Source organism: Catharus ustulatus, chromosome 9 (assembly GCF_009819885.2).
Source record: "Catharus ustulatus isolate bCatUst1 chromosome 9, bCatUst1.pri.v2, whole genome shotgun sequence".
Lineage (NCBI taxonomy): Eukaryota > Metazoa > Chordata > Aves > Passeriformes > Turdidae > Catharus > Catharus ustulatus.
In genome coordinates, this window is record NC_046229.1 from 19,531,270 (window position 1) to 19,556,354 (window position 25,085).

At 42.5% G+C, this 25,085-nt stretch overlaps 1 long non-coding RNA gene across 4 annotated transcripts in view; it reads right to left on the reverse strand.

Annotated features, from left to right (window-relative positions):
- LOC116999899 overlaps positions 1-25,085 on the reverse strand; it is a 46,192-nt gene that overhangs the window by 5,102 nt on the left and 16,005 nt on the right. Inside the window, exon 1 of one of the 4 annotated variants that reach the window (XR_004418639.2) lies at positions 1,787-21,203. The exons of the other annotated variants lie outside the window; for them this stretch is intronic. This is a non-coding gene — a long non-coding RNA (uncharacterized LOC116999899). Of the gene's footprint in view, positions 1-1,786; positions 21,204-25,085 lie in introns of those variants that run through there. 4 annotated transcript variants of the gene reach the window in all.

Consider the following 25,085-nt stretch of genomic DNA (forward strand, 5'->3'; position numbering starts at 1 on the left):
CCATCATAATGGATATTACTTCTGCATGCTAAATCTTAATCTTCATCAATACTGAATGCACAATGCAAAACCATTATAAAAAAAAAAAAAGGAGGCTTACTGTAATATTGCCATTTTGAAGCTGCCAGCTTTTATATTCATTAATATGATGACAACAGACTCCCAGCTAACAAATTTTACAACAGATCAGAATTTTTATCAGATATGTATATGAGATCAAATCATATGCTAGCCCATTATTTGCAGTTTTTATTAAAAAGTTAAATTGGGATTATTATAAACTCCCTTTGGATTCCTTAATAAAAAAAAAAAAATAATATTAAAGTTAAAATCAAATGAGAAGAATTTTAAAAGGCTGCAACAGCAGTAAAGTCAGCAGGCACCACACAGCACAAGGAAATATTTACCAACCAGAAGATTAATGTCTCTTCACTGAGAGTTTAATGGGTTTACTTTATACGAATTTTTGAGAGACAGAGAGAAGAAAGCAAGAAAAACTCCAAGCCAATGCTTTCCTAATCAAAAACGTCATATTGCTTCAGGATCAAAGCTTTCAGATTCTGATGTAAACTGGCTTCTTGCTCTTGTGACCAAAATCTCCTCTTTTTTCCCCCCTCCCTCCATCTGTTCAGGCTTGGATTTGGAAGTCCCTACTCCCAAGGAAGAAAGCCTGATCCCTTATTGCTTCAGTTGTGGTATTGAAACCCATTAATATTTCTCTGGCAGGTACCTTGACCCTGGTGCCCTTGAACATGCTCAAAAAAACACAGGGTATTCCTGAGCCTTTGTCCCTGAGAGGATTAACAGGGTTGCCCTGGAGGCAGCCTGAAGGTGTTTTAATAGGTAATAGGGGTGGGCTCCACAGCTGACTTCAAGCTTTGCCTCAGGCTGCCCCTGCTCAGCAACACAGATGCAGCCCTTGAAATTAGGGGGTAAAGCATGGCTCTGTGTACGAGTTAGAGTGTGAATCCTCACAATGGGGTGGAGGATATCTCCAAATACATCCAGGACTAGCATCCCAATGGAGGGTACAGGGACTGGAGACCTGTGCTGCTTCTGCCACTGACTTCTTCTCTGACCTAGAGAGTTAGTTACTTAAGCTGCCTCTCCCTCTCTCTTTGTTTCTCTGGCCTCTCTTGTGGCTTATCAATTGTCTGATGGAGAGACTGCAGCACTCTGTGTGGTTTTACTGTGCTTAGCCAAGTAGGTCCTGGTCTCAGTTCGGTTCTGTGGCTATATCATGGTAAAAAAACATAAATAGATAATACTGGTAACAACAGTTATCTTTTTGTGTGTGAACAATAAGTTCCTAATGGAAGAAAAGCCTCTTTTCTGTTGTTTTTTTTTTTATGTGCAAGTTAAGGCCTCACTTTCCTCACTCAGCTGGAGAAGATACTGCTTTTGTAAATCAGACAAAACTTATCATGTAAAGTGGAACACATCTTTGATTATACTGAATACTATCCTGTCTGTAATTTACCCTTGCTGCTTCAAAAGACACAACACGATTAAACTAAGAAATGATAGACTGAACAGTATGTGTTAGGATGGTAAAAGATTTTTCCTACCTAAATAGGAAACAATCATAAAAAACAGTGCAAATACACAAGAAAGTGTTTTAACATATAAACAAGCTACCCTGCTGTTGCCTTATATTGTATTGCTGCTTACATTGTATTCCTTGCTCAGATGAAGCCTACAATATTTATTTTTTTAAAACTATGAACTGTCATGATTTTTTAATGATGTGAATATTCTTCCTCCATAAGTTCATAAGTGCTGTTACCTGCTCAGTGTGTCATCTCTTCTGCATTTCCCTGGGTGAGTCCAGATCCTCCCAGTGACATTTCTCAGATTGTAGATCTGTGCAGTGCATTTTCCCAGAGCTGTTAAAAGCATTTCTACTTTACTTAACGACAGTGTTTAGCAGTACCAGCCATCACTCCCTGTTTGGTATACACCAGGTACTCTGCACAGGGGCAGAGGGGGCATTATCCCAGTTTTACAGACCAGAGAATCAAGGTGTTGCATTTGGCAGCAATTAGCCCAGAACAAGCTGCAGAACAAGTGAACGGGAGGAGGACCAACACACCTGCAGCTCACATTTTATTCTTTAGTGTGTTACTGCTTTTGTGTCCTCCAATATTCCCAGTTGCACTGTGCCCTCCTAAGAGGATTTCAGAGAATGATCACAATAGAGCCAAGTGCTTTTGCAATAACACATTCAGATACTGCAGCAAATAATGTAACTTTCCTAATTTTGAAGTGTGACTTTGCCATGTATAGTGCTTAGTAACTTCTACCATGTCTCTGATGATTTTTGGGTCTGCTGCCAGTAACATGATACATTCCTAGCCAAATTAGCATGTGATATTTGTGCTTGTACTCCAGTGGTAAGGTCTGTTTGCTGTTTCTATATAGATGTATTTTTGACAGGAAGAGCAATTCTATAAGCCCAGGATGAAAAGCCCATCAATTGAATTGGTACCACATTACCATGGCAACCATATAATGCTAATGAAATTGTGACTGTTGAACCTGTTTTATGGAACTCTACAAAATGGGCTTCATAAAAAGTGAAATCTTGTTGATTAGTAAACGTTTCAAAGCATGATGAAAACCTGAGAAACACATGTGCTGTGACTTATTAATCACATTATCATCCTCGTTTAAGATAATACATTGCTCTTTGCATGAGGAATAGTGCTCTCAAAAAATGAAATTATATGGTAAATCTCTGTTTCTCGAGGTTTTAACATGCACCACAGAAAGACTCACTCACCTCTGTGCCCTGGTTCACTGGCTCAGTTGGCATAGGTGTGTATTGAGTCATGAAGTTTTTGCTGCTTATTTAATCTCTCTCGGAATTTGCAAAATTCACTGCTACTGCAGATGCAATAAACACTTTTCTGTAAGAAAAATGTGGCTTGGTTTATATAAAATTATTCCACAAAAACATATCCTTTTAGATTGAAGCCTACAGAGAGAAGGGGTGGTAGCAGGAATGCACTCTTCACTTCCCACCTCCCTTCTTTTTGCTCATTTGGCATTTTACTGTCATGTAAACTCCCAGCATAGAAGAGAGAGCCACCCCAGCTCTCATTCCTCAGGACAGCAGCTCTTCCTGAAGGTAGGGTTTGATTTTTAAACAAAAAGATGCTGAACACTTTCCTGGTCATTCATGTCTCTGCACAGGCTTCTGGGGAGGTCCCTCACCTCTAATGCCTGGGGCTTCACCACCAAGGTTTCTACAGCAGGGTTTAATTTTCAGATAAATAACAGGTAATATTTCTCTTTGTTTTACTTTGAGAATAACAGTGTGTCTCACCCAATGCAGTCCATCTCCTAATTTGCCAGGTAAATCAGAACAGAAAAGCAGGTATGCCAGCAAGCATTGAGCTCAGTGTGCATTCACCATGCAGTGTTGTCTAGGTATTTAGTAGAGACAGCAGGGGGGACACTGCTCATTTTAGTGAAGTCCTGATCTACATGGCACAGAAGTCAGCAGAAATCTTCACAACATTAGATTTAATGGGCTTTAAATCAGGGCTTTAAAGGGCTGTTTCTGAAAGCTCCGTGTTTGATCCTATTTGGAAAAGGAAGCTCTGTCTAACATTTCATTATTTCCATGGTTTTTGGAAAAGCAACACACCGAATTTCTGAGTTGATCGAAATATAATGTAATGTAATTTCCCTTAATATATATTTTGCACTGGCTGACAGTTTTATTAAGCAGAAGCAATAATCATCATTATTCAGTGTAACAACCATCTCATTAGAAATGGTCTAATTTTCCCTAATTTTAATTTACCTCTCAGACTAAGCTGTTCTAAAATTACTGAGGTGCCTACAGTTCAGTTTCATAAGACTTCAGCACAAACATAAGTCTTCAGAAAGCAACTACTGACTTATTGCTGCTAAAATAGTGATATGCCAGACCTTTGTGAGAGAAAAGGAACTACAGAAAATTCAGGTTAGGAAATTGCACTATATCACTTTTAATTTCTATTTCCTTACTGTCTTTAAGTAGCGCTCTCTGTACACATTTTTGCACGATGATAAATTGTACAGTTGCCTTCAAGCCTTGCATGCACTACCCTTTAATAATGGACTGGCTAAGGGTCACACCAGAGAGTCCTGGTAAGGGGGAGCTGACAAGCAGAAATATTTCTTGGAGAGACAGAGAAGGAGATGAAGACGCTGATCAAGTTTCATTATCATCCAATGGAAATAGGATGTAAACTGTGACATCCAGGCAGATTATATATGTCAGGCAAGCAGATGTGAGCAGAAAAATGTAGATGCTAAACCTTACCTAATAGGCTTACTCTGTGGATTATTCTCAATGAGCAAGTCTATATTAAGTGTGGCCTTGTATGTAGCTATAGTTAATATACAGGATATAAGAAACATGCATTCATGAGTGAGTCTGGGGACATTCCCAGCTGTGCTGAGGTTAATGCTCTCTGATATACTTTGGAGCATCCTAAAAGCACTTTGAGTGTCATACACTTCTACAGACATCATAAACAGCATTAGGGCATTTATATAGCTTTAGGTCCAAGATTTCAAAGGGCACTCTGTTTTCTCTAAAAACGTGCTCAAAAAATTCTATATTCAAACAGCACTTGTGCATGCAAACTGCTGTAGCAGCTTAGCTACTTGATTTGGTTGTGCCAGTTCTGAAAACACACTTGATCAAAAGCATTTTGTTGCAATCACAGAGATAAGTAAGCTCGTATGAACAAGCAAGCACTTTGCAGGTTATATTATAAAATAGACAAATTGTCTAAAGCTTTTGTTTATCATCAGATGTTATTCTGTGTAGTTCCAGGTCATAAAAAATAACTTTTTTTGTTTGCTGGGGGTTTTTAATGTTCCCCTAAAATAACACAGAAAAGGCAGTCTCTTCTGTGGAAGCACTCTACTTTATGAAATCTCTTCTCTTTGAAATTCTGAGCCTTTTCCAGCTGTAGTATTCTTTGCTATAAGAACACAAAGTACAGCAGTGAAAAGCATTACGCTATTATCCCAAGATAATTTGATAGTCTGTAAATGTATTTTCCTGCCTGTGGTTCCAGACATTATGCTCTCATTTGAAGTAATGATTTGCAGTTATTTATACAATTCAAGTTAGCCCACATTCATTTCACCCTGAACATTTTACCTGCATGGAACAAACATGGCTTATTTGTAGACTGTACGAGCCAGACTAGATTTTTAGGGTGATTTTTGCAAGGCACACTTGCTCAGCAGTGCAATGGGATGCCCGCTGTAGACAGGCAGCTCCTGCAGGAAGTGGTGCAGTGACTCACTGGTGGCTGTCTCCTGCCCACGTCAGTGTTATCAAAGCCACACATCAGCAGGAGGCTGCTGGACACGTTCAATTCTAAGTTCTGACATAAAACCATAGCTCTGATCTCATGTGGTCAGTAAATACAGCTTGGCACTTTCCAGAAGTACTTACCCTGCTTTTCTCTTTTGGCTTCTGTGCGGGATGTAAAAACTCACCTTAAATTCCTCTTGCATTTCTGGAGTTTACCATACCACTCCCCCCCAAAGCTGGAAACAAGCGGTCCAGTGTTAACTAGGTAGTTGTTTCACCCCCAATACACCCACATTTCAGCGTTAGATAGAATTTGCAATATTTGTCAGTGTGGAGGCAAAGGCTTTGGTTTTGCATGGGATCAGAGTTTACCTCCCTCACTCTCCCTTGGGAGCCTGTGGTGGGAACAGATTGACATAAGTGACAGTGATTTACTGCTGGCTCATAACTGGTCAGGAATGGATGGAGCACTTCGTGGTGCTAGCAAGAAGAAATCTCATTTGAATCCCTGATCTTCCTCTGGGAGCCTGGGGTGAGTTCAGAGGAGCCATGCTCTGGTAAAATCCATTGAGCTGCCTGCTCTCTGTGGGTATCAAAATGCTCAGCAACACAAAAAAACCATAAAGTATGATTTCCACTGTTTTTTTCCACTGTCATACATTTCTGAGTACTACCCCAGTTCATATTTGATGTTGGGAAAAATATTAATGTCAGGGGAGTGAATTACAGACAGGTGCAGTTCTCACTTGGGGTGGTCAGCAGCTGGGCCAGGAACTTCCACCTCTGCCTTCCTGCTTCTCTTATCCTCAGCTGGAGAGGCTCCAGAGGGTGTCTGAGTGAAGTGTGAGTGTTAGAGTTCAAATAAAGCAAAGGGGGACAGTAAACATTCAGAAATTATTGTGTCTTTCCCCTCTCATCTGTCCATGGTATCTTGGATGCTGTTGTGACAATTCAGTCAGTTTCTTTAAAAAAAATTTAAAACCCCAAACAAATATTTAAAATACTACTTCTGTTTTGCTGAAAATCTTTAGTCTTTTATTTTGAAAGAAAAATTAATATCAACATGTCTTTCCAGAACAGTGTCATTTATGAACATCAGCACTTTAAAAAGTGCAAGAATCCCAGTTTACCATTCTGATGTCAGTTTATGATAACATTTATGACATTAATATAATGGATTATGACCTTTCTTGGCTTGTCTGACTGACAGTTATTCATATATAACACAGTACTTATCACCTTGGTCCTTCCATAATAATAATCCCTTCAATTTTCTGAGCTGTGTCATCAAAACATGTACTCATAAATGTTGATCTCATCTCTGGGAGAGTAGCACTAGGAGCTCCTTTTGAGCTTTATGTCACCTAAAATCTAGAGTGAAATTGAAGACCAATTGCAGAAAAATACCCCGCCTCTAACTTTATCACACAGTCTGCATAATTGCCCTTATGATTTTAAATGATTTAATGAGTCCTGTCAAAATGCTGTGCCTTTCTGGGTGGAAGTTATTGAAGTTCAGAAATGCCATTATTCTGTACAACAGGAGTGACCTTGAGGAAATACACAATAGATGGTGTGCTACAATTACTTACCTTGACCTTCCTTTTCTTTTTTTCCCTCTTTAATCTCCTCAGGATAGACAGAATAAAATCCATTTTCTTCAATATTTACAGTGAAAATTTGATGTGAAATTTGTACCTGCTTTCCTCATGCCCATTTTTATTAAGCAGGGTGTCAAGATACTCTTTTTAGATTAGAAGTTTCCCATGAATCATACGTAAAAGGTGAAAGAGGAAGGTGAAAATTTTGTATGTTTACAAGAGTTGATCACTTAGCAAATACTAATGATGTTTGTGTGGAAATCCTGGCTCAGACACCAATGCTGTCACAGCCCTGCTCTATTCTGTTCCTTCCCTGCTTGCCCTGGGCCCCCAGCCTGCTCCCTGGGCACCAAGACATTCCCTACATCCTGTGAGCATAGGAGCCAGGCTGGGGCTGTTGCTGTGGCCAGCAGAAGATGTTCATGCCTCATGGCATGTCTGCTACAACAAGCTGATCATTCAACTCTATCCAAGCAAACCTGAGAATGGCCTGAAACACCTCACACCAGCAAAGCAGAGTGGGAGCAGGAGCTTCCCCAAGCAGGGGGATAACTCCTGCACCTCCCTGGAAAATGGCAGGCTGTGATACAGCATAGGGTATTTACACAGCATAGACATCCTCATGCATATTTAAAAGAAACTTTGTCTTTAAGCTGGCTGAACAGCTCCATATGCCTTAGAGCCACAGAGACAGGACATTCCCATTCACAGTGGGGCTCTGCTTCCACAGCAGACAGCCCTGCCTCTCCCGGGAGGGCCGAGCCTCTCCAGCCCTCACTGTTCCCTGGGGCTGTGCGCCACTGTCATTCTGGCACTAACATCCCATCTACAGGAATGTCAAGTTCAAGCAAGGACAAGCCTATAGCACTGCAAGGCACCCTGGCACCTATCTGTGACTACACTGATCCCTCTGTCTTCTCCCCAGTATTTTGCAAGAATGTGACATGCTAACTTTTTTTTGTTCCTAATTATTTTTTTTTTAATAAACCAGCACTGTGACAAGGTAGCTGCATGCAAGGCAGGAGTGATGCCATTCTGTGGGCAGAACAGAGGTCTTCTGGTGCTCAGCTGTCACCTTCTGAAGCTGCCTTCAACATGCTGAATGAAAATGGTTCATCAGTGACATATCCTGGGCTGGCTTTTTCAGGCTGGGTGCTGATGAGCAGCCATTTCTATCCCCGGGCCTGGTGATTAGTTTTATTCAGCTGAGAGACAAGTACTTGGACATTTGTCACTGTTTCTTTGAAAAATGTGTGCGTGTTTTCTTGGGCTATCAAATGGGACATATGGGAGCTGGATTCCATCTTTCATTACATCTTGGAAATTGTGTCCTCCTGAGGCAATTAATTAGCATGATGTTCTTGGCTGCTAATGTTTGATTTCAGATTTCAGTGGCAACAGACTTGGCAACACAGATTTTGTGAGGATGGTCTAATGGTTTAGGTTATTAGCTGTGGCCTCCACCCAGCTTCTTTCAACCCCTCAGCTTTTGCAGCAGTCCCTTTGGTGTGCAGACAAGTCCCGTGGTTTCTGTCCATGTCTTATCTCTCTCTCTCTTTGAAAATTAAATATTACAGCACTTTCCTGCCTCACAGGACAGGTGCAGGACAGATTGCACCTCAGCAGAGGCCAGGCAGCACTGCTGCAATTCTCTGCCACCCCAGCTCCATGATGGAGAAGCTGTTCTGCAAAGCTTCTCTTTGATCCTTCCACAGTTTAAGGCAAAATCATTTACAGTAGAAATTTGTCAAATGAACATATTTCTATTTGTTTACTTTCAGTTTGCCCACTGTAGATACCTGCAGGCTGTACACACCTTTATCTTTGCAAAGGACAGCTGTGGAAAAAGGCTAAGTGAGCTCTTTGATGTAGGCTCAAAGGTAAGGTGCAGCCCCTCAGCTGGTGTCTTCCATGTGATCATTTCCAAGCTACACCCTTCTGAAATCTTGTGATATACAGCAAAACCACACACTTCTAACCTATGGATATAATCCAGAGATATAATCTAGACTGTTTGCTTTGGTTTTATTACCTCAATTATATTCATAATCTTATATAACATTTCATGGCTAGAAAACAGTGTTAGTCACAACTCAAAAAAAAAAAGTTATGCTTCTCTCAAAGGGACACCCAAGCAAAACACAAAATATCTATTGATTACAGTTATACAGTCGATAACACATCCTCCTTGAGGTAGAACACATGCTTTTCTTTAGTATCCCCTACACAATAACAGAGAGCTGAATTTTACAGGGCAACACAGAGGATGAGCCTATTTCAGAACACCAAAATGCTAGTGACATTTTAGAGATGCATTTGTTAGTACTGTTGCAAATAAGTTGTGTGTGGGAGCTCACTTAAGTGGTCATTACTCTATGTGATTTGAACTCACAAAACTCATTTCACAAACCTGTTTGTAACAGATGTGCTTCTACACAGCACTTAAAATAAAATTAGTCCATGGTCTGAATTTAGGTAACCTTTGCAGTCACTAATATACAATCATGTGTACAATCACACACTTTTTAAGCACATATGAAACTCATTAGACAGAAGAAAGGAATGATGATAAAGAAGAATATATCACTAAACAATATCTGCAATGCTTGATATTCCTTGCAGATAGCTCATTCACATTGAAATGGAATGAGAAAATGCAAAACATTAAATACAGTATTGCCTGTTTTCACTTGATGCAGCTAGGAACTCTAATTCAAACACTGAGATTGAACTTTTTTCATACCTGCCAAACTTCCTTTAATTAAAGCCAACAAAAATACAAGCAGGATAGCTGAATAACTGAAGTTGAACTTATCCTATATTTCCAATTTACTCATGGCATGCTTTTTCAAACTTTTTGTTACTACCCTTATTATCCCATGTTATCTTATTGCAGCGATTTTTCAGAATCCCTTATTCTTCCCATCAGTCCAAGATCCATTTCCACACACCCAGCATTCACTGACTTTCAAACCGTGTCTTTTGCAGACCACCAGAAAGGAATTTGCAGAGCACTGGCTGAAAGACACTTATTGTGCAGCTAATGAGGAAGGTGGAAATGCCATTAAAATTCTGAGTTGAGCTTTAAAATGCCATGAAATTCTGAATGATGGCTCTGCCTTGCATCCCCAGTTGCACAATTGCACTTAAGCACTGCGGCGGCTGCGGTGCAATCGCAGCTGCCTGCAGCAGCTGAGCCACACAGGCACTTTGGACCCCTACAGCTCTTTGCTCAGGCTCCTGATGGCTTTCCTGGGAGCTGATCACCATTAAGGCTGCAGAAGAAAGCACCAAGATAATCTCTGAATTACTCTGATAGTTTTACTTCAGCCCCTCACATACCAGTGGTCTTTGAAGCCATAGTTTTGGCCTCAAAGTTACAGCCTGAAATTATTATCAGATGACAAGGGCAAAGTAAAATGCGTAAGAAGTGAATGTTTTACCAATCATTTTCAAAAATTGATGTATAATATTTCAAACTCTTCTTTCAAATCACTGATTTGAAAGCATTTGGTGAGCGGGTATCAAATCTGTATGATGGGACCAAGAATTTTCAGCGGTTGGTTGGTGTGATGGAACCTTAAGATCCGCTGTCTGGATGGTAGTATCAGTTTGAAAATTAAGATCCAAAGAAGCTGCATGAGAAAAATCCTTATGATTAAAAATTGAAGAACATTGATCTACATTATTGACTAACAATTGTAAATCTTTCATTTTACAGGAGAGCTGCTTTCTAATTTGTACACAAAAATCTTCAAAATCATTGGCTCTTTTCTGTACAGGTTTAAAAAGTTTATTTAACTGGATATGGCATAAATATTTTTTGCATGCTGATTATGGGTCTAAAATAAGCCATACCAGCATAAGAAAAAAAATAAAGAAGCCATATATTACAGTGGAATTGCTTACAGAGCCAACAGCCAGCCTGAAGGGAGCTGCCCTTATGACAAATGTCCATGCATGATGTAAACCTCCTTTTTGGTGATGGTGTAGTAATTTCCATTGCAAGCGGGTATTACATTTTTAATTGATTCCTAGCAGCAAAGTCTCTAACCTTCACTGATACGTGTCCATTTCACAAGGTTATTGACTTTCGACATATCTTGTTAGATGTTATGATGAGACAGATTTTTTTTTTGCACAGATTGATGTATATTGATATTACATTAGTTCATCAAGGTTACAAATCACACTGCATTGCACTACATTTCACATTTTCTGTATCATGACAAGATGTTTATAATATTCACTCTGGGACATATAAAGTGCCTTGCACCCATCCCTTGGATAAATAATTTAAGAAATTGTTGGGAAATCATACCTAATTAGTAGGATCTGCACTCAATAAGTGCCCTTTGATTTAAATTGTATTTGTATTTTGATAGGTATTGATTTTAGGAGTAGCAGAAATGAATAATACATTTTGCATTTCTCCACTGTTCACAGCAATAATCTGACAGAAATAATGGAGGAACACTCCTGGAAGCAGGCTCTTTGGGGACCTGCATGCCTTTCCCTAGAAAGCCCATGGGACAGTTAAAGGCACTCCTGTGTGGAATGGTCTGATCCCCTTTTCTCCCATTGATGTGCTGCATAATCCTGGACAAATCACTCAGCCTCTCAAAGCCTCTCCTTTTCCATCAGCAAAATGGAAAGAGAACGGTTCCTCATCAGTTCACAGACGGCCACAAGACATGTGGAGGAAAGCAACAGGCACATCCAAGTGGGCATTATACACATCCTAGCTGGCACTGCCACAGGGAGCACAGAGCCAGCAACTGGGGCTTCCTGTGGGTGCAGGAGTCTGGTTCCCCACGGCAGGACCCAGGGTGTCACCAGGGAGCTCTGAGAGCAGCTGGAGCAGTGGTGGAGCTGGGCAGCACACCCAGAACACCCTGCCAGCCTCTGCACTCAGCTCTGCCTGCAGCAATGCTCTGCTCCCTTCGGCTACTCGCTCTCCTGGGTGAATGGATACAAGACTAATTTGGTTTTCTTTGGATGCTAATCCCTCAGAGTGAGAGGAGGGAACAAGGTGAAGTTGCACCATGCAGATAAGCTGGGTGACAGGCTGGTATCTTCCCGAGGCAGTGCAGGTAGGCAAGGCTGCTTGCATGAGTGGCCAGGGGTGAGGAATACAGACACAAAAACATCTCTGAGGCTGAAAACAAATCAGAATATATAGGTATTTACAAACACTGACTTCCAACACCCCAGCAGCTGTAACAAATGCAGACTTCATGAGATAACCATAATTATAGAAAAGTTTTATTTTTGGTTTGGTTTTTTTTTCACCCAGTATGCCAGCTCAAATTTGAAAGGAAAACCGTAGGCTCAACTGTGCAACACAATAAACCATGGCATCAAAGCAAGCATCAAAGTGGCCCCTTGGCTGCTGGCAAACAGTACAATCATAAGAAAAGAGACAATGAAAATACAATAAGTAGAAATAGCGCTTTTTTCCCATAATATAAACACCATAGACATTCTTTTAATACAAAGAGAAGCAGGATCCAATGTGACAGCTTTATATTTGCCAAGTATCATGGGAGGACTGTAAAATACATCCTCCCCAAACCAAGCCAAAGGAGCAGAACGAGCCAAGATGTTCTCATCAGAACAAAGACATCCCTTTTCTTAGGTCTCAGACAGTTAGCAGGATTAATTTTGCTTTTTATTTATTGTAATCATGTCTGTTTCAAGCTAGCTTCAGCAAGATGTGCCAAAATATCTCTTAGTGCCCGTCTATATAGGAACAGTCCACTGCACCAAAATCACTTTATGGTCTTCAAATAATGGAAATTTTATTTAAGACATTTTGTGAATATACAACTTTTAAAAAAATCTCAAGTAGGCAACTGAGAGCCAGGACCTACATCTCTGAAGCAGAGGGATTGCTGTCACATGGAAGAGCAGACAACTCTGTGTTTGAATCCTCAGCCTCTCACAGGGGGTGATTTAAATAGTGCATAGTGGATTTCTTAGTGATTCTTTTCCTTCTGTCTTTTTTCAGTTAATATGTTACATTCTTTTTGAAGTATTACCTGTACATTAAGCCCTATATTCATGTAATCATGAGTGACATGCAACTTTTCTGTCCTGCTCTACTACTTTTATGCAGATTTAGAGAAATTGAAGCCTGACAACCCACAGCTGAAGTACACAGGAGCAAACAGCTGAAAGCATAAGAATGGGGCTGCTCAAATATATTTTTACACTTCTCTCATTAAAGTTTCATCTGAAGAATTTTTGTGGGGGCCTTAGCCAGTAAAACAGCACCCATCACCTTTAGGTTCCCAAGCAGCAGGGGCACAGAGGGAAAACAAGTATCAGATACAAACAATATTTTTCTTATGCCTGCTGTGCCCTCCCAGATGCAGTAATTCACCCTCTTTGTATCTTTTCATAAAAGAAAAGCAGTATTAATTATCCTGAAGTATTTTTAAAGAAGATGAATATTGGAGAAGTTCTGTTGCAATCACAAGACATTCTGCTTTCCATGTAAAATGTAATGATTGTCCATGTAAAATTAATGATTGCAGTAAGTTTCATTTTAAGGCAGGTCCCTCCTGGGTAACCTCTCTAGTAAAGTCTGATTCCAGGTGAAGCCAACATGAGAACCATATTTGCTTTTATGAATGCTGAAATGGTCCATGAATCTCAAATAGTATTGCACCCTCTGTTTTATAAATATTTTATGTAGTTTCCTTCAGTAAATACATATATTTTGCTTTTTGAATCTCAAGGCCCCTTTTGAGCTGTGTGGCACTTAGAATGTTAATAGAAAAGTAGCAACATGAAACTGAAAATAAATGCTTTTAACAAACAGGGAAAGTCTATATTTCACCAAGGAAAGTGTGGTTTAAAATAAAACAGACTCCTGCAACGTCTAAATCCTGCATATTTTCTGCAGAGCATGCCACAGCTATTGACATGCTGTTGGTTTTATATGTCCCAGGATGCATGAATTATTACTGTCATTTGACATTTTATATTCCTAGTTCCATAGCCTATAGCAACACTTACCGTCAGCTGTGGTAGACTATAGCAGACCTCTGGCAATGCCTCTTATTGATCAAGCACTGCTCACTGTTTGCCTGCTCAGTAATGCAAAGACATCCTAATTCTCTAAGACAGAAAACCCACAAGTTACTGCATTTGGGATTTCTAGTCCTTTCAAGAGACTGAAGACACGAAACACAGATTACAGATACCTTCCCCCCATTGGGAGGCAAACTGAGTTATCTCACAAGCTGTAAGTACTACAAAAGAAAGCACACTGCATGGTAATACTAAAGAGAAAAGCAGGATGCTACCAAATGGTGCTAATATAAGTGGTGATGAAAGGGACCTTAGGAATGAGAGGTGTTCTGCTGAGAGTCAATGGAGCTGAGCTGCCAGCCTTATTAACTTCTTTAAATAGGACCTATACTAAGCAATACAGCAAAAAATTATGTCCAAAGTGCTTGTGCTTATGATTTGAATAAAGGTAAATTTGCCCAGCTCTTACTTAGGTGAAATTCCCCAAAGACAGCAAGAGCCTGAGTTCATGTAAATTATAAAATAGAAATTGCAGATCACAGGGTAGCAGAACATCCCATGACTGGCCATGTAAAGATCCAGCACAGCAGTGACTGGTTTATGGGCCAGCAAACCCACCCCCAAGCCTCTTGAGTCAAAGGAAAGATGATCTACCCCCAGCATGGGGCAAGTCCTGTCAGGTAATGCAGCTCACCACAGCAGCATATCAACCTCAGCCCCTGCCTCAAGGAGTTGGCTTATCCTGCTCCCTTCTCCCAGTCCACACTCCTCCCCTCTCTGGTCTGTCTCTCCTCCTTCCAGGGAGCAGCCATGGCCCCAGCCTGGCTGCCCAGCCCTGCCCTCTGTAGGAATGGCTCAGCAGGGAGCAGAGGCTGTGTCCGCCTCTGCCCAAGGGGCTCCCAGTGAGTCACCGAAGTGATGGCAGCATGAGCCAAGCCCTGAGAGGGGAAGGCTCCATGTCTGTACGCCCTTCCTGCCCAGCAAGTGCCCTGTGCAGGGGCAGCCAGGAGCCAGCTCTGACCCACACCTGGAACCTCTGTCAAAGTGGTCACAAAGCCAAGGTAAGGGACACACTTTTAGCTTTTATGCAAGACCAGCTTAGCTTTTGCCAAGACTCACAGCTACCCGTCCTCGCCGTCTGTTCCCTGTGGAGCATCCTGGTCCTCTGCCCTGGCCCTGCACAGGTCTCAGCTCACACTCAGGACACCAATGCCCATGTATCCCCAGGGCTAGCTGCCCAGGGGCTGAAACACTCTGCTAACAGCCCATCCACATTTCTTGGCTAAGCAGCAGTTTTGATGTGATGTTTGTGGGGAGTGTCCACCCCAGCATCCAACAGTGCCCTATCCCAGCTGCTTGTGAATCCCCATGTGGGGAGAGGGCCCGAGGGCCTTCCCTGGTTCTGGGGACCCATCAGATCCAGCTCTCAGTGAAATCCAGATTTTGAATCTGACCCCTGCAGCCCAACCCCATCAGACTGTGGCTTTGCTCCTCTCTTTAGCTGCAGAGACAGTGGTTGCAGCACCCTCCTGGCATGCTCTGCTGGTCTTCAGGAAAGAGCTTTTCCTGAAGCTATTGCCTTTTCTCCCACATCTCCTGAACCATGGCAAAGGGGATTTCTGCTTGCATTACACCTTTCTGTTCATTCTCTCCCACTGTCTGATACTTCTGCTTCCCTTGCCTGTCCCGTCAGTGTTACTCTGACACGAGGAGCCCCCGGCATCTTTTTTTCCTTGTTGAATCTCTTGGAAAGCATCATCAGGTCATGAACCATTTCCTCCAAACTGCATCTGCTGCCTTAGCACAATGATGGAGTTGCTTATACAGTCCAAACTTGCTACAATGAAAAGCCACCCTTTTTCAATTCGTCCAGTGAGTTTTTATGAGCACTTGAAATACAGCAGCACAGCTCTGCACCTGTACCATCTTCAGAGCCGCTTAACAGCACAGCCAGAGAACACAATTCCAGTTGAGCTCAGCTGAACACAGAAGGTGACTTCTGGTGCTGGAACACTTCATCACTGGGGTAAGATGGGCTGGTGAAGCAGGTAGCATTTGAGTTGCAAAGCCTTTTTCTTTCACATCCTAAGAGGGCAGCACGGCTGCACGCGAGTTAAACCCTTGCCAGCAAACAAAAACATTTTACTTTGCCAAAACATGACAATGGTGATTTTGTTCCTGCCTTTTGAAGGCATGAGATTTAATCAACAGATCCCGTCACCTCCTCAGCCAGCTTGAAAGGAGCTGGTTAATGACAAAGACCATTGGCATTTACACAGTCCCACCTGCTTGAATGCACAGCTCCTCTTTGGTTGATTTCTCCTAGGGAGAAATCAGTTTTCTGCCTCACCCCTGGAAATGGTGGAAGGTGCAAACTCCAGGCTAAATGCTGTTCTGCTCTGCCTCATGAGGCTCAGCCCACTGGACTCACATTTCTGTGGTCAAATCTGGCATAGCAAACAGTTGGAACATGCAAACAAATCCCCAGATTCAGACACCTGGTCATAACAAGGAGAGGGAGGGTGCTTGTGATGCAGTTCATCACTAGGGTGGGAAGAGCCACATTCCAAGCAGGACAGTCAGAGACTGCTATGGGCACTGGTGGGACAGGACATCCACAGAAACGGCACAGACTGCAGAGCCAAAGGCAGCCTTTGGTGCTTCATGACAGTGCAATATATGTGTAGGCATTTAGGTTTGAGATACACATACATGCTCAACTACATATCACGGGCGTATGTATAGGTGCACGTGATGGTATCCGACATTTTCAGTCCACCATGTGAATCTATGCAAAAAGATCACAACTCCTGCAGATAATTTATCAACTGAAATGGGAGTTTACAGCCATCCAAATCCTTACGTTTTAATCTTTCAGTGTTCTTTTGCAATTTGGGAAGAGTCTAATTTTGGCTTACTGACATCAGTGCACTTTACTGAGTGAGAACAACTAACTCCTACCATAGTTTCCTCTGAACCCTCATAGGAGGAAACAGATTTATTCCATTTATGCAAACATCAGATGTAGCAGTTTTAATAAAATCAAGTGCCTTTAAATAAAATACTTCATATAATTTGATTTATTTGTAGTCTTGTTTCTAAGATTAAAAATATCTACTGTCTTCCCATGATCAATAATCCAATTTTTAAGGGGCTGTTACTTTCATTATAAACATATAAAAGCAATCCAAGCTACTAAAACCCTGTATACAGACACATTGTAAAAGCCAAACTACTTTTTACCCAGCAGGCAGAAAAAGAGACATAAACAGGTCTGAATTGTTGCAGGCATAAATATTTTAGACAGACTAGAAAAACCTTTGGGAATTTGAGACCGCAATTAAGCCCCTTAGCAGACCATTCAGTAAACCACAGCCTGCAGGACCCTGCAGTGGCTCCCAGTTGTGGAGTGAGACATTGCAAGGGTGTGAAACGCAGCACACCCACTTCAGCCACGGGCTGTTCACCTGTCACTAAACAGGTCACAAAGTCAAGAATGGCTTCATAGGCGTGCCACAAGCATTCCCTGCTCCTGTGTGCAACATGGTGTGCTTCAGCTGATAGAAGAAAACAGAGAAGCCACATTTCTCCTTTGTCTGCAGCCAGCTGGGCTTTCTTCCTGTGTTTCCACCTCTTTCTGCACACCTCTTTCATCCTTCATCCAAGTTCTGTACACTTCCTATTATTCCAGATATTAAATCAATTTGTGTTAAACTATTATTGTAGTAGATGCTCTTTCTGTCTTCCTATTGCTCAGTAGGAAGTAGACTTAGTGGTGCCACCCTAACTAATGAAAGTTTATTTAAGAACAGCTCAAACCCACTAAAAATGAGTAGCTTGATCCCACAGACCTGTACTCAAGCCATCAGCCTGCAGCTGGATTGATCACTGTGGTGTCCAAGAAAGTGCTCTTGGCAGACCTCACACTGTCTCAGATGCATCTTTACGTACATTAGTTGCATTAAATAAATCATTATCACTGCACCAAGCTACCTTCTGGCCTCATCACATGTTAAAGTTCCAGGACGTGCTTGAGACTACTCTGCATTGCTGATATCTGTGAAAGTGCCATCCACAGAGTCACCCCGAGCCAGACACTGCAGTCAGGCTCACGCAGCAACTTGGAAGCACAACAGTATTTTTAACATCCCAGAAACAGCTACTGCATCATCTCTCTTTATGGCTTTCCTGGAATATTCTTCTTATTCTTTGGTTTGTACAAAGCACCGTGTCTAGGGCGCTAACTCTGCCTGCTCAGACCTGATGTGTTATTCCTGCTCAGAGAGGAACGTATGGACCTCCTCTTAAATATTATTTTAAAATGGCATTGATGATGAAGAAAGCAAAGCACAAATTGTGATCAGAGTATTTATCAGATCTCTTTCTTAGTGTGAGGATAGGTGATGTTTCTGATTACCAGAGAACAAGTATACTGATCTCTCCAAAACACAAAATAAAAATTTACAGAAGATATGCTCTTAACTCTTGCCAACCCAAGTCCAGAATTAATTCTCAATTGATTGGAAATGCTATGCCAAACTCTTTCAAATCTTATCTTTACCTAGCCTTTTATGAAGGCTGTATCTCATTGACAGGTCTGCTTTTACTATCAGTAGTAGGGCAAAACTCCTCAGGTTGCTCTTTCACAAGGATGCTATTAGTTACTCTATATTGAAGTTTATTGGGCTTTGGCTTTTTACAAGGCAGCAGCAAGTAATTGCATGGAACACGTGTTTTCACTGTCCCCATCTGTAATTGTAAGAGGGCACAATGAGGGCAGAGATAGTGCACAAACACCTTACAAAATAATCTTCGGAATTTGATGAGGATGCATGGATTTCAGTCATCTGGTTATCACTGAATCTCTATATGAAATCACCTTATATGAACGTATATTTTATTTTAAATACTTAACTCCTCTAAATCACAATCACTGAGGTTTTTTTTTCTTTTTGAAAGTATCAAGAAACATCAGGTAGCTCTCCTCTTAGAAAAATAAATAAAATAGAAAGAAGACCTACAGCCCAGTGTATGGCCAGATAGGACATGACTTCATCTTTTGTCACGGTTTGGTAAACAGTAAACCTGCTGAGATTTAGCTGGGAGCTGGTGCTTACTCATGCTCCTTGTAGACCTCAGGCCAGCTGAACGTGGATGAGCATCAGCCAGTGCCTGTGACCAGCAGCAGCTCATTAGGGCAGCCATGGGGCACAGGAGCCCCCAAGCCCCCCTACTCTCCATTCCCTTGTCTCATCTCCTTTTGCTTTCCTTTCTGCTTTTTTTCTCCATCTTTTCCTCTTTGTTTTCCTCATTTTTTCCTCTGCTATTTTCAGTCATTCCTCCCTGCCTTGTTCCTCCCCTGTCTTTTCCCTTTGCTCAGGTATTCTGTCCCTCTCCTCTACTCCCTTCAGGAGAGGAGAAGTGGGTAATGCTGTCATTTAGTGCTGATTTCTTACCTAGCCTGAGATAAGCAGCAAAGGAAACAACAGGTATTTTGTTTGAAAAATGTCACAGTCCTTTATGACCCTGGTTCAATCCCTCCAACAAAAAAAATCAATTGCAATTTTTAACAGGCATCGGATCACAACTCAAGGTACCACTCCTTAAATGCAATAATGAGTCAGCTCGTTCTAGAAGTTGCCGCATACAGAAAACATTCTCCCCGTTATTCATGAACAATTCTACAAAATTAATCATAACCATTATTTAGTGAGCTGTGTCACATCAACTTTGCCATTATTCAATCCCCTTGTTTTTACATACCTATTCAAAACCTGAAAATAAAGACTTCTATTAACTTAAGCACATCTTTCTGAAATTTTTAAAATGCAGTAAACTCTTGGTTTTCTGCCCCAAGTCATACAAAGGGCAAGGCAGTAACAGCTAACAAGAGTTCTCACAAAAACATTAGAGAGACTATAATGCTGCTATCAGGTTTTTAATATGAGATAAGGTTCTGCACCTCAGATTTAATGCACACAGAATAGTTGCATGTACAATGGCATTTGGATAACAACATTTAGAAGCATGAAATTACAAGTGTACTGACAGCTTTTTCTGTGCTTCCTTATAGCACAGAAGCTGCTGCTCTTTGTCCCCCACATCCCTTGTGTCAGAAGCAGCCCAATACTAATAAATCTCAAATACACTTTTGAGATTCATGGCAAGGGCTGCAACACCCGGGTGGAATATATAAACACGTTTTAAAATTGTTTCGGCATCATGCTAGAGCACAGACACAGAAGGAAAGGTCTCTTTGCCCTGTTACTGGGCATCATAAATGAAAATAACTTCTTTCCTTTCCCTGGGGTGTGATCCCTGGTATGTGCAGCTCTAGCTGGATATGAAGGGGGGTAGGTTCCCAACTCTTGCTGAAGCAGCCCTGGGCAAAATTGCATATTCTTGTGACCAGTAGAGATGGGGCAGCCCTGCAATGACCTCTTTTAGCTCACTTGGGCAGCCAAAGATCTTTTTAGGACACTTACTGTAAGTATTTATGAGTATTTATGTAAGGCAGCAGCAGGGCTTTAAAATCTGGCAGTGCCTAGAATTCACAGGCCTCAGATCTGCTACACAATTCAGATTTGGGGTTAGATTTCTTTTTAGGCATTTACATAACCTCAGAAAGTGCTTTGCTCAGAGCTGTCAGTCAGAGACATTCCAGCATAATTGCTAAAACATTAGGGAGTTTCACACCCAATGTACAGCAATCTGTTTGGATCTGAAAACTAGAACATGCTGTAGTAAACAGGTTTTTTTCCTGATCTCATTTCATGTAATTGGGCAGGATAACTAAGGTATCAGAGGTTTGAATCCTGCCTGAAAGAACAGTGCTGGGCAGGGAGGGTGCAGCAGGGCTACAGTACTGGATTGTGACTCCTCAGCTCAGACCATTTCCCTCTACCTTTCTTCACCCACTTGGCAATCTGGTGTCCCCAGCTTTTCACTGAGCAGCAAGTTCACCCAGCAAACTGCAGGGATTTGTTTAATGCACCAAAAGCTTTTGTCTTGTGACTTTAGGACTTAAAACATTGTATGGATATATCCTCTGGAAATCATACTCAGTCTTAGAGAGCTTGTAGAGCAGCTAGTTGGAATCCAACAGTAGAAAGATTGGAAGCTCCTAAAGAGAGAGGTCCTTAGCTGCAGTTTCTTTAACCAAGATTCCTCTCTCGAGATTTCCAGTGAGTTCCTGCTCTCATATTCTAAAGGAAATACCAAATTTCAGGAGGGGGGGGGGGGGGGGGGGGGGGGGCGGAGTGGGGTGGAATCACTGGACTTTTACAATTGTATTAGTGTAAATAATATAAGTATAAATATTTAACATAGAAAATAATTTCCTGGTTTTCTCAGTTTCCTTCCATGAAAACCCTCTTACACCACACTGTGCTTTGTGTATATGCAAGAGCAAATCCAAGGTGGAGAGCCCAGGGGCCCTGCTGGTGCCATGGAGCCCCATCCTTTGGGCCAGCAGGGAGGAGCCACTGCCCAGAGATTGCACAGCCTCATGGAGCCTCAGCACTGCTCAGGGGTGCCATCCCTGCCCAGAACTCTCTGCCCAGCTCCCAGCAGGAGTGCTGGAGCACTGGCTGTCCCCTTGTGTCCCCAGGCAGAGCCACAGAAAGGCAAAGCAGTGCCAGCACTCAGCACAACCCCGAGACAAACCGGACAAACCCGGGGCCGTGGCACTGGCCTTGAGCACATGGCTGTCTGTTGTTTTGCTGGGGGATTAGGCTGTACCTGTTCTTAACAATAATCCACCACCCTGACCACTGCAGGGTCCTGAGCTCCCAAATGTCCTGGCCAGGTGACCCCACCTGGCCCTCTGTGAACACCTTTCACCCATCACATACACCTGGTGTTCAGCAGCTCCTTGTATCCATTAACCTTTGGCAGCATGCATAGAGCTCCTGTCCTGCCAAGAACTTTCCTTTCCATAGCAGACACATTCTTCCGTCTTTTCCCTCCAGCTTAAAGGAATGAAATAAAGGAAAATAAGGGGATTGTGAAATTAAATTTACCACCTGCACATTTATGTGGGAGAAGACATTATCATCCTGCACCACTCAGACTTCCACACTGTTGTAAAGGTGCAGTGCTTGACCCTGGGGAACTGATACTACATTTCATACTGCCAGCTCACTACAGCACCTAACTCCAGGCAGAGCTGGAATACTGCAGTCATTCCATTCACATGCACATACAGGTGCATACCCAACTGTAAAACACAGCCATACTCTTAAAACAAACCTTTTCAAATTGCATCATATGAGCAGAGCATCTTTTGGTTTGACAAAAGTCACCTGTTTTACATCCCTTGTCAATCATTACATCTAAATGTGGAGCATCTAGATAGCATACTCACTGATTTCTCAGCCAGCCTCCTGTATTTTTATTTTGAAAGTATTTTCCAACCCCAACACCAAGTGGAAGAGCAAGTCATGATCCGACATGTTAAAAACAAGAGCAACTGCTCAAGTACCCTGTGCAGCAGAGCTGCCATTCCATTGGGAAAAGCCTGACAGCCTGCAGCCCTCATGCAGGCAAGACTCCCACAGAGGGGAGCATGATTTCATATCCCTAACACTGTCACACCAGTCTCACTGCTTGGAGACAGGCTTTTCTGCATGGACAGCACTTGGGTATTTTGTTGCAATAGAAGAGAAATGGTTAAAATACCAAACGTCCCAAAAGCTGTCACTAGTAATAATAAGAATTCAAGTCACCATGTTTTGGTTTTCTATATAAAGGTATGTTGAACTACCAAAGGATGATAGATCTCTCTCTTCCATATCTCAGATTAGATGGGAGTATTCATATCCTAATACTTGTGCTGCATATGTGTGCTTTACTGTCCTTTTTGAAATACTGCAATTGAGGCTCCAGTTGGGGTGGCCCAACCTTCACAGCACTTTCAGCCAATGCTCATGCAGCATCACAAACTCAGCAGGGTTGCCCTGCATTTAGAGTGCTTTAAGAAACTTTGGTTCCCATTTTTCATACTTTCCTGTCTTTCCCCCACTTGCACCTTGGCACAGGGGGGAGACAGAAGCACAGGCAGGAGCAAACAGAAGCACAGGCTGTAGCATGCTCTGTACTTAGTTTCCTGAGCACAAAGCAAAGATGCAAGAGCCTGGAGCAAGGATCTGTCCTGAAAGAGGCTGGTATGGAATTTGTCACCACACACAGGAAGCTGCAGAATTTTTTTTTTAACCCTCCAGGGACTCTGAATCAAAATATCTAGAAAAAGTGCAATTTAGTAAAAATTGGATCATCCTTTTCATCATTGCTTTCATCTCCTGAATCCTTGCAATAGCATTTTGGAAAGAGCTTCTCTGAGAGACAAAGAGATTTGCAAAACACTTCATCAATTCACACAGGCATCAGCATCTGCCTGTGTCCAGGCATCCAAGAAGCACCAGGAACAGCAGACATTGCAATGTTTAAATTTGCTAACAAATAAAACAGTGCATGGTAGCAATGTTCCAAATGAAAGGTAAAACTCAGTTGGAGCAGGCTGTAGGGTGGGTGGCTCTGTGCACACTGCAGACTCCATCCTGCTGAGAGGGGATGGGGCATCTGCCTGTACCTCTCCTGTGGGGGTCAGCTTGGACCTGCCTGTGGCAGAAGGGACGCCACACAGCCTGGCCACCCCCCTGCCACCAAGGCAAGCCACAGCTGCTCCTGCCATCACTGGCTGCATTATTTCCAGCCATTAAAGCATTGCTCTGCAGGCTTGGATTTTCATGCCAGAATCTAGGAGCTACAGAATAACCCTACAAACCTCAAATTATATGGCTGAGATGCTCTTTCCCCAGGGCAGGGACAATTTTGATCCTCATTTGTCCTCTAGCAGTCTTTTCCTACAGGTGAGTGGCCCACAGTGCTTCACCACAATTAACCATGGCCGTGGCTTTCAGTAGCAATTTGTTTTCAATTACCTCCTTCAGGCAAATCTGAATGATTACCACCAGTTTTTTCACATTTCCTTCTGCTGCCAAGTCTGTATCAAAGTGCTCAAAGCGCATCAACTGTTGATCCCGCAATATTCCAAAGACAGCATCAGCAGCCCCTGGCGAAGGCCAGGGTAGCCCACACCCTCTGCTGCTTTGCCCAGCACAGACCCATGGGCACGGACAGAGGTTTCTCCCAGTGAGAAGGGCAGGTTTCAGTGCCACAGAGCCACCCTTGTGTCAGATCTGCTGAGTCCAGGGGAAGTGCACACCTACTAACAAAATCACTGTTGCTGCAGTGCCGGCAGGGGAGTGGCAGCAGCTCCGGTCCCAGCTGAGCCCTCTCAGGTGCTGACTGCTCCCAATGCAAAGGGAGCCCACACAGGCTTGGGCATGCCCTGCCTTCCATCCCGGGAGCATCTGCACCACTCTAAGGTACCAGACTTCAGCTGATCCTAACAGTAGTTCTTCCAAGGTAGGGAAATGAAGAAAGGAAACTGCAGCACACTGTGGATCCTAATTGCATTTGCTCTGCAGGCTCTGAAATGTCAGTCAAACAAATACGCCATTGCCTTTACTGCTCTGCAGTTGCCATTTACTATTTTACTGGGAAATTGTCCAGGAAAGGGATACTACCTAGAAGGGACCATTATGCTAGCACTGGAAACCAGCAATATTTCTGAACAACCCCATGGGCCCATTATCTGTTCCTATACTGCGGAAAGACAAGAAGAGGCAGAGTGAGCCAATTTGTGTTTGTGGTAGCAATTGTAGCAGTAGAGGGGATGGAGACAGCCCAGGACCCAGCGGGCACATCTGAACCAGTGCACGCTCTGGAGCTGTGACAATTCACGCCAGAGAAGAGTATGATTCAGTGAGTGAAGAAGAAAAACATAGAACACATCTTAAAATGAGTTCTTTTATGAGCCTGAGTTTCATTATGCAACTTTATCAGAGTTAATGACAACTGGAGTAAACAATATGAAGACGCAGAACATGCCCACTCTCCAGCTCTATCAGTCCAAACACACAGTAATTTCCAGGACTTGCAGAGACCATGGGGCAGTTGGGTTTTGCTGAAGTGAAAAAACCCCTTTCTCTGGGAACAGCCCCACTAAAACCATCTCTTTTTCTCTGGCAATGCCTCTTGCCCTCCAGAGAGCTCAG